The sequence below is a fragment of the Scylla paramamosain genome, chromosome 47 (assembly GCF_035594125.1).
Source record: "Scylla paramamosain isolate STU-SP2022 chromosome 47, ASM3559412v1, whole genome shotgun sequence".
Lineage (NCBI taxonomy): Eukaryota > Metazoa > Arthropoda > Malacostraca > Decapoda > Portunidae > Scylla > Scylla paramamosain.
The window spans coordinates 5,262,272-5,277,739 of record NC_087197.1 but is presented as its reverse complement, the minus strand read 5'-3'; positions in this window follow the sequence as shown (position 1 = coordinate 5,277,739).

The window sequence follows — 15,468 nt, the reverse complement described above, 5'->3', positions numbered from 1 at the left end:
CAACTATTAATAGCTACAGAATACAGTTCATGGAAAAAAAAAATATATATATATATATATATATATATATATATATATATATATATATATATATATATATATATATATATATATATATATATATATATATATTACCTAAATCTGAACGACAGATAACAACTGTTTTGGAAATATAAGCATAGGACTTGAGATAAATCATTTCATGGTATCTTATCACCGCATCATACTGAAAACAACTCATGACATTCGCAGTCGCATTAATATATATATATATATATATATATATATATATATATATATATATATATATATATATATATATATATATATATATATATATATATATATATATATATATATATATATATATATATTTTTTTTTTTTTTTTTTTTTTTTTTTTTTTTTTTATGTAGGAAGGATACTGGCCAAGGGCAACAAAAATCTAATAAAAAAGATGCCCACTGAAATGCCAGTCCCATAAAAGGATCAAAGCAGTGGTCAAAAATTGGTGGATAAGTGTCTTGAAACCTCCCTCTTGAAGGAATTCAAGTCATAGGAAGGTGGAAATACAGAAGCAGGCAGGGAGTTCCACAGTTTACCAGAGAAAGGGATGAATGATTGAGAATACTGGTTAACTCTTGCGTTAGAGAGGTGGACAGAATAGGGGTGAGAGAAAAAGGAAAGTCTTGTGCAGCAAGGCTGCGGGAGGAGGGGAGGCATGCAGTTAGCAAGATCAGAAGAGCAGTTAGCATGAAAATAGCGGTAGAAGACAGCTAGATATGCAACACTGCGGCGGTGAGAGAGAGGCTGAAGACAGTCAGTTAGAGGAGAGGAGTTGATGAGACGAAAAGCTTTTGATTCCATCCTGTCTAGAAGAGCAGTATGAGTGGAACCCCCCCAGACATGTGAAGTATACTCCATACATGGACGGATAATGCCCTTGTACAGAGTTAGCAGCTGGGGGGGTGAGAAAAACTGGCGGTGACGTCTCAGAACACCTAACTTCATAGAAGCTGTTTTAGCTAGAGATGAGATGTGAAGTTTCCAGTTCAGATTATAAGTAAAGGACAGACCGAGGATGTTCAGTGTAGAAGAGGGGGACAGTTGAGTGTTAGTGAAAAAGAGGGGATAGTTGTCTGGAAGGTTGTGTCGAGTTGATAGATGGAGGAATTGAGTTTTTGAGGCATTGAACAATACCAAGTTTGCTCTGCCCCAATCAGAAATTTTAGAAAGATCAGAAGTCAGGCGTTCTGTGGCTTCCCTGCGTGATATGTTTACCTCCTGAAGGGTTGGACGTCTATGAAAAGACGTGGAAAAGTGCAGGGTGGTATCATCAGCATAGGAGTGGGTAGGACAAGAAGCTTGGTTTAGAAGATCATTAATGAATAATAAGAAGAGAGTGGGTGACAGGACAGAACCCTGAGGAACACCACTGTTAATAGATTTAGGAGAACAGTGACCGTCTACCACAGCAGCAATAGAACGGTCAGAAAGGAAACTTGAGATGAAGTTACAGAGAGAAGGATAAAAACCGTAGGAGGGTAGTTTGGAAATCAAAGCTTTGTGCCAGACTCTATCAAAGGCTTTTGATATGTCCAAGGCAATAGCAAAAGTTTCACCAAAATCTCTAAAAGAGGATGACCAAGACTCAGTAAGGAAAGCCAGAAGATCACCAGTAGAGCGGCCTTGACGGAACCCATACTGGCGATCAGATAGAAGGTGGTGAAGTGATAGATGTTTAAGAATCTTCCTGTTGAGGATAGATTCAAAAACTTTAGATAAGCAGGAAATTAAAGCAATAGGACGATAGTTTGAGGGATTAGAGCGGTCACCCTTTTTAGGAACAGGTTGAATGTAGGCAAACTTCCAGCAAGAAGGAAAGGTAGATGTTGACAGACAGAGCTGAAAGAGTTTGACTAGGCAAGGTGCAAGCACGGAGGCACAGTTTCGGAGAACAATAGGAGGGACCCCATCAGGTCCATAAGCCTTCCGAGGGTTTAGGCCAGCGAGGGCATGGAAAACATCATTGCGAAGAATTTTAATAGGTGGCATGAAGTAGTCAGAGGGTGGAGGAGAGGGAGGAACAAGCCCAGCATCGTCCAAGGTAGAGTTTTTAGCAAAGGTTTGAGCAAAGAGTTCAGCTTTAGAAATAGATGTGATAGCAGTGGTGCCATCTGGTTGAAGTAGAGGAGGGAAAGAAGAAGAAGCAAAGTTATTGGAGATATTTTTGGCTAGATGCCAGAAATCACGAGGGGAGTTAGATCTTGAAAGGTTTTGACATTTTCTGTTATGAAGGAGTTTTTGGCTAGTTGGAGAACAGACTTGGCATGGTTCCGGGCAGAAATATAAAGTGCATGAGATTCTGGTGATGGAAGGCTTAAGTACCTTTTGTGGGCCACCTCTCTATCATGTATAGCACGAGAACAAGCTGTGTTAAACCAAGGTTTAGAAGGTTTAGGATGAGAAAAAGAGTGAGGAATGTACGCCTCCATGCCAGACACTATCACCTCTGTTATGCGCTCAGAACACAAAGACGGGTCTCTGACACGGAAGCAGTAGTCATTCCAAGGAAAATCAGCAAAATATGTACCTCCTCAGGTCCCCCCAACTAGCAGAGGCAAAATGCCAGAGGCACCTTCGCTTAGGGGGATCCTGAGGAGGGATTGGAGTGATAGGACAAGATAAAGATATGAGATTGTGATCGGAGGAGCCCAACGGAGAAGAAAGGGTGACAGCATAAGCAGAAGGATTAGAGGTCAGGAAAAGGTCAAGAATGTTGGGCGTATCTCCAAGACGGTCAGGAATACGAGTAGGGTGTTGCACCAATTGCTCTAGGTCATGGAGGATAGCAAAGTTGTAGGCTAGTTCACCAGGATGGTCAGTGAAGGGAGAGGAAAGCCAAAGCTGGTGGTGAACATTGAAGTCTCCAAGAATGGAGATCTCTGCAAAAGGGAAGAGAGTCAGAATGTGCTCCACTTTGGAAGTTAAGTAGTCAAAGAATTTCTTATAGTCAGAGGAGTTATGAGAGAGGTATACAGCACAGATAAATTTAGTATGAGAATGACTCTGTAGTCGTAGCCAGATGGTGGAAAACTCGGAAGATTCAAGAGCGTGGGCACGAGAGCAGGTTAAGTCATTGCGCACATAAACGCAGCAACCAGCTTTGGATCGAAAATGAGGATAGAGAAAGTAGGAGGGAACAGAAAAGAGGCTACTGTCAGTTGCCTCAGACACCTGAGTTTCAGTGAGGAAAAGAAGATGAGGTTTAGAAGAGGAGAGGTGGTGTTCTACAGATCGAAAATTAGATCTTGGACCGCGAATGTTGCAGAAGTTAATGAAGAAAAAGTTGAGGGGGGTGTCAAGACACATAGGGTCGTCAACAGAAAGGCAGTCCGACCTGGGGACATTTATGGTCCCCTCCCCAGATGGGGACTCCGAGGCTGGTGTAGGAGTCGCCATGATTTTGAAATTTTTGAGTGAAGGGTGTGTGTGTTATTAGGTGCTTGTGTGTGTGTGTGTATATATATATATATATATATATATATATATATATATATATATATATATATATATATATATATATATATATATATATATATATATATATATATATATATATATATATATATATATATATATATATATATATATAATATGTGTGTGTGTGTGTGTGTGTGTGTGTGTGTGTGTGTGTGTGTGATTGAGGCCCTACTACGCTATTTTACCGTGTTTTACATCACAACGTATTATATTGTTATTAAAAGGGAACATTATAGCATAAAAAAAAAAAACAATAAATGCAAATCACTTCCTTTACCTTCAAATGCTCCCTTACAAAACATTCTGAGGTGGTGACATCAGCGGCGGTCAGTGGTCGATTAGCCTTTAAAACTTTAGTTTTTTTTTTTTTTTTTTTTTCATATCAGAAGAAGAATTCAAACGAATTTTTCACTTGTCTATCTTATTGTTAGAGTAACTCCCCCATAGTAATATGAAAACACATGAAAAGACTAATATAATTGAGAATAAATAATCTCAATTTGAGGACGCGCCGGTTGGTTGGAAGCAAACTGGCAAGGTTCCAAGTTCGGACACATCTTCCCACCCATCCCTCAAGCTCATTTACTTGCCTTTCTCTCCACGCAGTGCACACAGGTAGGTGATTAATTCCAATGATGATATACTAAAATAATGCCTAGATGTTTGCTTATTGCTTCATTCATTCATTTTCATGTCACTCCCCACGGTAAACACAGTACCTTCGGCCTGTGCTTAGCTACATGACAGTCATAAGAACATAAGAAATAAAGGAAGCTGCAAGAAGAGACCAGGCTTACACGTGGCAGTCCCTGTATGAAATATACCTACCTATTTCCATCTATTGTCCCCATCCATAAACCTTTCTAATCTTCTCTTAAAGCTTTCTGTCCTAGCACCAACAACATGATTACTGAGTCCGTTCCACTCATCTACCACTCTATTTGAGAACCAATTTCTTCCTGTCTCCTTCCTAAACCTAAATTTTTGAAGCCTGAATCCGTTATTTCTTGTTCTACCCTGATTCCTGCTCCTAAGAATTTTGCTCACATCCCCCTTGTTATAACCCTTATACCACTTAGACTTTTATCAGGTCCCCTCGTAACCTACGTCTCTAAAGAATGTAAATTTAACAGCTTCAATCTCGCCTCGTAAGGAATACTCTTCATCCCTTGTATCCTTTTAGTCATTCTCCTCTGTACTGATTCTAATAGACCTATATCTTTCCTGTAATGTGGGGACCAGAACTGCACAGCGTAGTCTAGATGAGGTCTGACCAGCGCCAAGTATAGCTTTAATATTACTTCCGGCCTTCTACTTTTAACACTAAAAATAATCATAGTACCCTATTTGCCCTGTTTCTGGCCTCTATGCATTGTTTTCCTAGACGGAGTTAATAACTCCTAAATCTTTCTTGCACCCTGTACCTACCAGAGTTTCGTTGTTTAATGTGTACCTACTGTGTGGGTTTCCTCTACCTACGCTAAGTACTTTGCATTTATTGATATCAAACTGCATTTGCCATCTGTCCGTCCATTCATTCATCCTATCTAAATCTACCTGCAAGGCGATGGCATCCGATTCTGACCTAATTAATCTACCTATCTTTGCGTCATCCGCAAATTTACTAACATCACTACTAATTCCACTATCCAAGTCATTGATATATATTAGAAATAACAATGGCCCTAATACTGATCCCTGTGGCACCCCACTAATTACATGACCCCACTCGGATTTCGAGCCGTTTATTACAACTCTCTGTTGCCTGTCGCTAAGCCATGACCCTATCCAGCCTAACACCTTCCCATCTATCTCGTGTGCCCTAACCCTTTCTCAGGAGCCTTTGATTGGGTACCTTGTCAAATGCTTTACCAAAGTCCAGATATAAGATATCATAATTATCTCCATTATCTACTGCCTCGTACACTTTACTGTAAAAACTTAACAAGTTTGTCAGGCAAGACTTCCCCTTCGTGAAGCCATGCTGTGACTGATTTATCAAGTTATGTTTGTCTAAATGTTCTCTAATGTTCCTCGCTGTTATTGACTCATAATATTTCACCTACAACTGAAGTTAAGCTGACATGTCTATAGTTAGACGCTAAAGTTTTATTCCCTTTCTTAAAGATGGTTACTACATTAGCCTGCCTCCACATTACTGGTACCTCACCTGACTCAAGTGATTTCCTAAAGACAGAAACTAACGGCTCACTAATAACCTCTTTGCATTCCTTAAGTACTCTGGACGTACACTCACATCTTCCATCTCCCAATTCTTTTTCTTATGCTCTATGGCTAAAGTGTAATATTTTAGAGTAAGAGGATATCCAGGTTGATTAGTGAAGTGTAATACATGTGATCAAATTGGTGACATGTATTTGGGTGATTTGCCTGTGTGTGAGGGGTTTTAATACCCTCTGCCATGGATGTTTCTTTCCTTGTAATAATAGTGTGTGATGACAAACGGAACCAACTCTCGCTGATCAGTATAATCTTTGTGTCACAGATCATGAACTTTAAATTTAGTGGAGGATATTGTGCAGATCCACGTTACCCCTTGCCTAGTCTGGTGAGCCACCAAATAAAATAATTTTTGAGAGTAAAGTACATGCAACCATTTATTATTATCTGTTACATGTAGAGGGGGCATCCAATCACTAATTAACATCAGTAATTGCCAGCAGCTTCACGTACTCCTAACATATTTATGCACCATAAGTATAATATGCTGATGGGGCTTATATCACCATTTAGTCACTACTCAGATCCATAGAGAATAGATGACATGAGAACACTTGTACAAGCTTTTTTTTTTTTTAACTCATAAAGGAACGGGATTATTTTTCTCAACGAACACTGAATTTGAGAACATGACATATGAATCTCTGTGCATGAACCTTAATGCCTATTGATGTGGAACCGTCCACCGTGACACCGCTGTCCAGGTACAAGTGCTGCTCACTCAAGTCCACCGTAATGTTGTTCACTTTTACTGCCTGCATATCTACATCGCTGCCGGTCACCATCATGAACGTTATTTTCTTTTGCATTAACTTCCATTCCATGAGAAACACAAATCTTTAGGTAATGCAACTGTATTCTTTTTTTTTTTTTTTTTTTTTTTTTATGAAGACACAAATCGCTCTGGTGTTCTTCGTAGACCTGGCATTGAAGGTTGGAGGCTGGAGTAAGAAGAGCGCCTCCAGCACCGAGGACCACGAGCGCCAGAGCCAGATGTAGCTATCCCATCTTTTATCGTGGGCAACTGAACGGTATCGTCCATGAATACCAATACACGTGACCACTGTAGGATGGCATCGGTGCCACAGTCATCTTTTATCAAACCAGTCATGTCATTCACGTATTGGACAAAGAGCAAGCATGAGGTTCAGGGATCCTGGCGCACACCCACACGCGATGTGATGAGAGCAGTGCCGAGAATGCTGTTCGTTACTTTATACATCGGCATGATGCAATCCAGTGTACAGGCAATAATTTCGACACACCGGGCGTCAACCCGGTGTGATAGGGATCAGTACTAAATTAAAGTTATGGTTTCTGATGCTAAATAATGCTAGCATCTCTTAAAAATGTTCCTTAAATTCATTATCAGAAGAAGAGTGGATTCCTTGCCTCTTCACCATTTTCCAACAAAGGTTCCCACCTCTCGGCGTTGGCATCCAATGTGGCCATCCCCACCACACACCACCTCTCGCTTGCAAAAGCATACAAAACTGTACGTAAGCACACCGTTGACATCTTGGTGTACAACATCAGACAACACAAATGGCTCGTGCTGTTCTACAGTATTATCACACTTGGCCTAACTGACAGATTCGAATTTGATTGCCTGAACTTGTTTGACTGTTGCAACATTTATATGTATAGTAACATAGCATGACCACCCAGACGGGATACTCTAGGACGGACAATTTATATCCATTCACAATTATTTCGGTATTACTGATATCTGGTCATGATGTGAGAGCAAAGATTGGTCATGATTAACCCCAAAGTTAGCAATACAGTCTATGGTATGGGTAGATACAACACAAAGTTATGATGTTCACCAACTGCCTTGACGATATGTAAGAACACAAGGTAAATGGAGTTGAGGAATTTTGAGGTTATTTACTTTCTTCTGTCCATACACAAAATAGAGCACTAGCGTTGTCGTTTGGTACTCTCGCAGGATCAGGGATCTCCGTCTTAAAATCAGCAATCACTACACACCCGCTGTAATGCTCGTTTATTTTCAGCTTGTAACAACAGTTGTACCAACGACCAAACAACATGGCAATAGCACACATAAGTTCAAGCCATACTTGGTCAACAATACAGATACCACATACCTTACGTATTGACTGAGGCGTTGTTTAATGAGGACGCATGCATCACCGCGTTGAGGGTTGTTTGAATCCCGATTAACATAGGACACAACCAGGTAAGGATACAGATCTAGGTGTTTTGATTTCATTCAGGCTCACTATATCGAATTCTTGTGGGATTTCCATAACAAAACCTTTTTCCATCTTGGTTCTCACAGCATTGATATTCCATGACATCTGTTATGTATTATTGTGGCTGATGTAAAAATGATTTAACTTCCATTCTTCTATAACGATATCGTAGCGATAGTTTCCTGCCTTTCACATCCACTTCGATCTCGCCGCCTTGGGTCTCAGGGAGGGGGGGCGGGGGCAGGGATATTCTCAGTGGTTTCTGCATTACACAATCGCTTCCATTCATCACGAACCGACGGATGGAGATTTTACTTTAAGTATATCCTGTCATACAGCACTTGTCTTAGGTTTCATGCATTTTGTTCTGTTCGAACTTGTCTACCAAGGATGAGATGCTTACACCCGCTTGTCTCGTTATTACAACCCGAACGTCGCTGTGAACGCACTTGCGGTTCACATCTTGTTGCATTCTTGCTGGCGTGATCAGCAGCCCCATCAAGTGACTTCCCTCCATTAGGAATACCTATGTAGTATCACCACGTTGGTTTCTCTCTCTCTCTCTCTGGTCGAGACTCTTGAGAAACTTCTGCTGCTGTTGAATTGAACACATTTGGTTGGTGTTCAATCTTCTCCATTACCTTGATCTTGTTATTTACTTCATCTTTTGATGATGTAATGCTCTGCATCAGCTCTGTCAGATATCTTCGCCTGCTGATTTTCTAATTTTTCATTCGAGCCAAGACTTTTATTTGTTCCTGAGAGAATGGCCTCTATGAGGTCATCTTTTCTGATGTTATTGAGATCAATTGATAGCGCTGTAGCTTACGCAAATCAGCAGGCGACTATGCAGGTATATTCAGTGAGCTCAGGATAAGTTTTAAATTGTGTAGATTTTGCCATGTCAAGAGCATTGCGGTTGCCTCGACAGCAGCATGCTTTAGTGCGCAGGCGCGAACAATGGCAGACACTAAGCAGGGAGGTCTTAGGTGGATGCTTCAGGCTTTTTCCTCAAAATACTTTCTACCTCCAGCTCTTTTCCCTCTTTTATTCTGTCGTCATATTGTGCACCATACATTCACCAACCTGTATTCAGCATCAGGTGATATCGGATTGATTGATTTCAAAGTTTAAGACACTGCAACATAGCGGTCATATAGCGCCGCTGAAAAAGCAACAAAAATTTTACGCTAAAACAATGATAATAATAAACGTGTGATAATAACAAACGTGTGATACGATGCATAATAAAAATCACTAAGAAGGTAAACATATTGAAGGAAATGAGATGAATCACCAAAAAGTAAAATGCTAAAAATTAAGAGAGCTAGTATTTGACTGGTATTTTCAAATGAGGGGTATTGACCCCACTGATCCAGAATAGTACGTCTGACCCCAGGACCCAGTGTTGTTCGTTGTGTCTTCCTCACTTTGATTCCTGGTACAAGGTTGAAGTTCTGCCCAATACCATGTTACACATAAAATTATTTGAATTGATGATATTTAAAAGAGAAGCAATAATTTATCTAGAAGCCAGCCTTGTTCACAAACATGACGGCCTCATGTCCCGGGAAAACATCCCTCTCTCAAAGTATCAGCGAGATGCGGAAAGTCACATCTTCCCCATGACAATGGAAGAGGCATCGCTCCTGCAGATCCACCAGAATGGGATACTCCACCAGAGAGTGTTGCACTGTAAGGGGAACAAAACAGGCATTACAGTATGGTTGTGCTTCTTAGGACATGAGGTAACAATGTGTGAGACGTGTGTGATCTGTGACAGGTGCAGTCCCCGAGCAGCGCCCTTGCACAAGGGCATATGCCCAAGGACTGACAACAAAATACGCTATTTCCCCCATCTTTGTGGTGACAACTAAAGCCTCCCATCTGTTCTGCCAGTTGGCAAGAACTGCAACTCTTATGTTGGACTATAAACCATAAAATGAAACAGGGCTGAAAGGAACAACTCAAGTTGCTGCCTCTTCAGCCAGCCTATCAGCCTAGTCATTCCCTGAGATTTCCATATGTGCCGGGTCCCAACAAAGCCCAACGTGGTAGCTTTTACGCTGGAGAAGGTAGAGCCACTCAAGACACTGTAGAGTCTGAGGACTTGGTAGAACAAACAGCTGATGGCTCAACAGAAACAACTGATGGGCTGGGATGAATGCCGTTGCTTTAAGAGACTAAAGGCCCGTCCAGACCAGAGTTCACGTTGCTCAGCGTATAGCGCAACGCATTGCAGTAACTCAGTTTTCATCTTGCGTGTTGCTCGCGAGTGTTGCCCGAAAGAATTAGGGCCTGGGGCATTTTCGGAATTTCGTAACACGATGCTAGCGACAGCGGACAGTAGCTGACAAGCTGTCACCAATTAAGAACTGTCATCGCTTGTTTTACCATCCCATCCACACAATGGTTGTTGATAATTTATCATCATGGAGCAGGCCACATACCTTGATATTTATAGATTTGCTGAAGCAAATAAATAAATAAGAAATGTATCTTTGACTAGTGTGTGCAGTAAAATGACAAATAAAATAAACTGTAGCGGGACTCCTGGTGTGATAATTGGGCTTAGGATAGTTACGCATTGCCATGTGTGCCATATGTGCATCTGCATGTTTTGAATATATTTAAATATGAGTACATATTTATAACTTTTTCCCTTAATATGGCATATTTTTCGAGAAGTTTTTATATTTGAACTTCTGTGTGTAACTATTTTCTAATTACAATTTTTTTGTATGGCTCATAGTAAATAATTTTAAAAACTCGTTTTGAACAGGATTGGGCTACATATTTCGTAAGTGGAATTTCTTCACTCGGTTAATACGGTATAAAGAAGTGTATTAGTACTTTATACACGAAAAATGTGTTTGCCTAATTTTTTTTCATATCCTAGGGTGCTGATTCCCGGTGACATATTTTAGATAAAAAAAAAATATTCAGGAAACAACTTTATTTGTGTGTGAATCACTTAACGGTGTAACTTGAACACTGAAGTATACACAACGAAAAAAAAAAAAAAGTTACTGAAGTATACACAACGGAAAAAAAAAAAAGTTACTGACTTGTGAAAAATAAACAAAAAAAAAATGATTATTTACTATAGCACTCAAAATAACAAAACAATATAAAAAAAAATCGAGGAGGATCACTATCTATTAAAATCCTCTTTGGGGCTGCACTACATAACTAAATACTACGGATCCCGGAGTGCTTATCTGTCTCTAGGTTGAGTGGACGTCTGTGCAGTTTCTGTAGGCAGGTTGGGGTCTAGGTGTATGGTGGGTGGGCTGGCCACACTACCACGTGGACTCGCCAGTAGTGAAGACGTAGCAAGAGAGGTAATAGCGTTAAGGGAGGCCCACAGGTAACCCTGGCGGTCCCTCAAAGCCTCGTGGTGTCCACGTGGTCCCTGATGGCACCTCGCTTCCCCACGGTGACCTGGCTTTACCTTGTCCAACTGCTGGTCCCTCGTGATTTACCTGGTCCCTCCTTTACAGCACCTATGGGGAAGGTTTTTCGTCATCCCTCTGCTGGTCGCTCCTCAAGAGATGATATCAACACACAGTGGCCACCAACTCTCTGTTTGTCTTTACTGGACGGACGTCTAAACTCACTATTTGTCTTTACTGGACGGACGTCTGGAGTGAGGTTCTTGGGGAAAGTAGGGTGTACGTCTTTGCTTGTTGCATGGCAGAGCCAAAGAGAGCGAAGATGGTGGCTTGGGTCCCAGCTAGGTGTTGATATCACTCCGCGCCCGTCTGGCGGCTCCTGATTGGCCACGACTCGCTTTTGCACTACTTAGTCCTCTATTCCCTACTTGCTTTTCCAAAACCTAATTAATATTCTCTGCCTAAATTTGGCGTTAATGTTGTACAATATTCACATTTCATTGAGTTCTCTGGCCATTCTAAGTGAAGTGGCCTGTTGTGCGCGCTTTTCATAACAAGGAGGTGAGCAGGGCGCCTATGAGAAATTTTCAGGGAGAACTAGAATAAAGTCCATCCCCTAAATAAAAAAAAAAATTTTAAAAACGCGATGCATGGCTCATCCCTTACTAACTCTGAAAATCTCTCATGAAATACACTGACCTTTACATTAATTTTTAAAAATCCAAACATTTACATGCGAGAAAAAAACAAAAAAAACACGAGTGTCGGGTTGGTGTTCATTTTGAGTTGACATCTCCCCTCGGATTTTTTTCAAAGTTCTTCTCCCTCTCCCGGAAGTCTTCATCACTCCTTGACACCCTTATGCCCAGCTCCATCACTTCTTAGCACTGGCGTGCTCTTGAGTCCATTTGGGATCCGATCCTCTGGCCAGTTCATGTCCTTCATCCCCACACTGGTCCTGTTCCTGGAATAGTGGTATAGGGGCATTGTGAGCACCCTATCCTGTACTCAGTCCGGGGAGAATGCATTCCATTTAACCCATTTGGGTTAACTTGGTAGCCTAGCAGAGCCCGGGGCATCCTTGGGCTCCATTAATCTTCTAGAGCAAGTCCAGTATAATCAGCTCTCTTTTGTTTTAGCTGTAACAAAAGGGAATGTTGAAGTCAACCTATCCTACACTCCCCAGTGTACCAGAGGCCTTTCACTAACTGTTCCCAAGGAATTTGCTAATACTCAATATATCTCCTTGCAACCCGCTTAATCCTAACAGGTCATGGCTCTACTTTATCTTCATCCTCAGGTGACAGTATGAGCTCATCGGTCTCCACTATTAAGGGGTCATCCCTATAGTATGGTTTCACTTTGCGGCTCGTTGCACATGTGTACAAAGATCCTCCAGGATATACACAATCCTATCCTGTATAATGTCTTTCACTTTATAGGGGTCTAATGTTTCCGTTCTGCCACTGATTACGCTATCTCTTTCTTAATCCACAATAACCGGTAATTTTCCACTTTCTGATCCTTCCTATCCCTGTTGTCCTTGTCTGTCCATTTCTGGGACATCCTTACTTGCTGGATTGCTTTGTGCACCACTTGCAGATCAGGGTCTTCAGTCACCTGGGGTAGATGGACACCTACATTATGTGGTAGATATCTAGAAAACATCAGGTAGTATGGCTGTTCACCAGTTGTTTCATGGACCGCACTATTTAGCACTGATATTTGGTGAGACACTGGCCACTTTGTGGGTTACCCTTTACACAAAACAGTGAGCACTGTCTTCATGGTGTGATGCATTCGCTCTGATGCTGAATTTCCCTGAGGATGGTATGGCGTAGAGTGCTCAAGCTGAATGCCACATCCTTGGCACAATTCATGCAAAGCTTCTGAAGTGAACTCTCTGGCGCAGTCCATCAGAAGCACTACGGAGATCCCAAAGTCTCCCAAATATGTCTCTAAATTCCTAACTACCTACTTGGCCGTCCTAGTTCTTAATTTAAAGAATTTTACAAAGCGGGAATAATGGTCACTAAAGTTAGGCCAATAAAAATGTTTTGCTTTGAGGATGGTCTTCAACTGTCCAAGATGTCCTGATTATTTTACATGGGCTAACATTAAGGCTTCCTTCCTGGGAATGTTAGGTATAATTAACTTACATAAGATGTACTGTCTGGTTTAAATTTTGTAGTTTTTCATCTTCTATAACAAATTAATCTAGAGTCACTCTCAGGAATTTAGATCGGAGAATTCGTCCGCCTTCTAGATATTCTTTCATTTCCCTCCACCATGGTTCCACCATGGTTCCTCAGTTTGTAGTCTACTTATTTCCTCCTTGTTGTGGCCTAAATAGGTGTTCGGGCTAATTTCTTGGACTACTCCTACCGGGTGACTCGATTGATCAGCCACCACATTATTTTTACCTGACTTGTATTCAGTCTTATATTGGTAGTCTCTCATTTCCAGGATCAAACGGTTCATCCGAGGAGATTTTGTCTTCTGGCTAAAGACTGACAACACGGCTTGGTGATCTATTCTAATTGTCATGTTATTGGCCGAGTTTACCCTGAAAAGGAACACGTTTTCTTAGCGTTCCCAGTGTTCCGTTTTCCTTCTAAACGTATCTTTATTCTTAGTTATAAGTTAGTATAAGGCTTATTTACTCATTTTATATCATGCAGTATTATTCTCTTCATAATTTAAGTTCTTTATATGTATGTATATGTAAGGGAAAAGGTGTATTTGAAATAGAATGTGTTGAAGCGAGGCAGTTCTTTGGGTTTTGTATCTGAATCAGCAAATTCTTCTTGAGACGGAGCGCCAGAGGCCCTGAGGGAGAACACAGGGGTGGCGTTTGTCAGGGGATAAATTCAGGTGTGGAATGTGTGTGTGGAGGTATTAGTGATATGGTGGTATAGCCATGATATCCAGGATCAGGTTAGTGAGTCTTTTCTAGTACCTAGAGCTCTTGTCCTCTGAAATTTGGTTGGCCAGTTGCATTGGTTTTGTAACGGTGAAGGGATAGTGCCCTGAGGGGATAATGTCCGGATGAGAGGCGGCCATTTTGTAGTTGGGGCTGCGGTGATGTTGTGGCGTCATTGATATCTGTGGGGATGGTGTTATGGTGTTACAGGTGATCTATGGTGATGGTGGTGATGTCGTGTGAAGTTTGAGGAGGTAAAATACGGGAATTGTTATTTGGTGACGCAGTGACGGCGTCTGGGGAAATTCCCGCAGCTGGGGAAATTATTTCAGCGGCCTTTGAAGGAGTAAAAGGGTTTTAGTGCTCTGTGAAGTGACGGGAATGTCGTATATTGATGTGCATAACCTTTGAGCAATAAGGGAGGCGATATAAAAGCCTGAGTACAAGAGGGAATCTATTGTGAGTGAGTGTGGGAATTATTGTGTTGGTCTAGGGTAGAAATTTGTTTCCTAATTTTCTGTTATGTGTACTACCTTAAGTTATTTGTAAGAAAACAATATTAATAATATATCCTGTTATTATATAGAATAATTGTGTTTTCTGCCCCAACATTGATGTAGTATTGAGGTGATTCCTGGCGTGCTGTGCCAAGCTGAGGGTTTTGTGAGAGGGTTTCATAGCTGGCGATTTCGGATAGTTCGGGTAGGTATTCGAGGCCTTTAAAAATCCAGACCTTTAAAACTTTCTGGTATCAGTGTAACGTCCACTTCCTTGGAAAGATAACCGGGATTGTGACAGGAAATGGGGGCCTGTCCGGGATATTGAATATTTGTGGGGTGTAGTGAGTGTTACACGGTAATTGTCATTGGGTTGAATTTACCTGTGTGAAATATTTCTTTAAAGTGTGTATGTATTTCTTGTGTATATCATTTTATGGTGCCGGTATTGGTGTGTGAAAGTGTATTTTGTTGGGGTTATATTTGGAGGAATATTTTGTGAAGTGTAGTAATTGTAATCATGGCGGCTAAACGTGTTGAGGCGTTCCTTCTGTCAAGGAATGTGCATGCCTTGTGCCCGCTAACCAAGGAGGAGTTGTGTTGTGTGGCTGAGAAGTTGAAATCCAAGAAAAAGGAGGAAATGCAGGTGGAG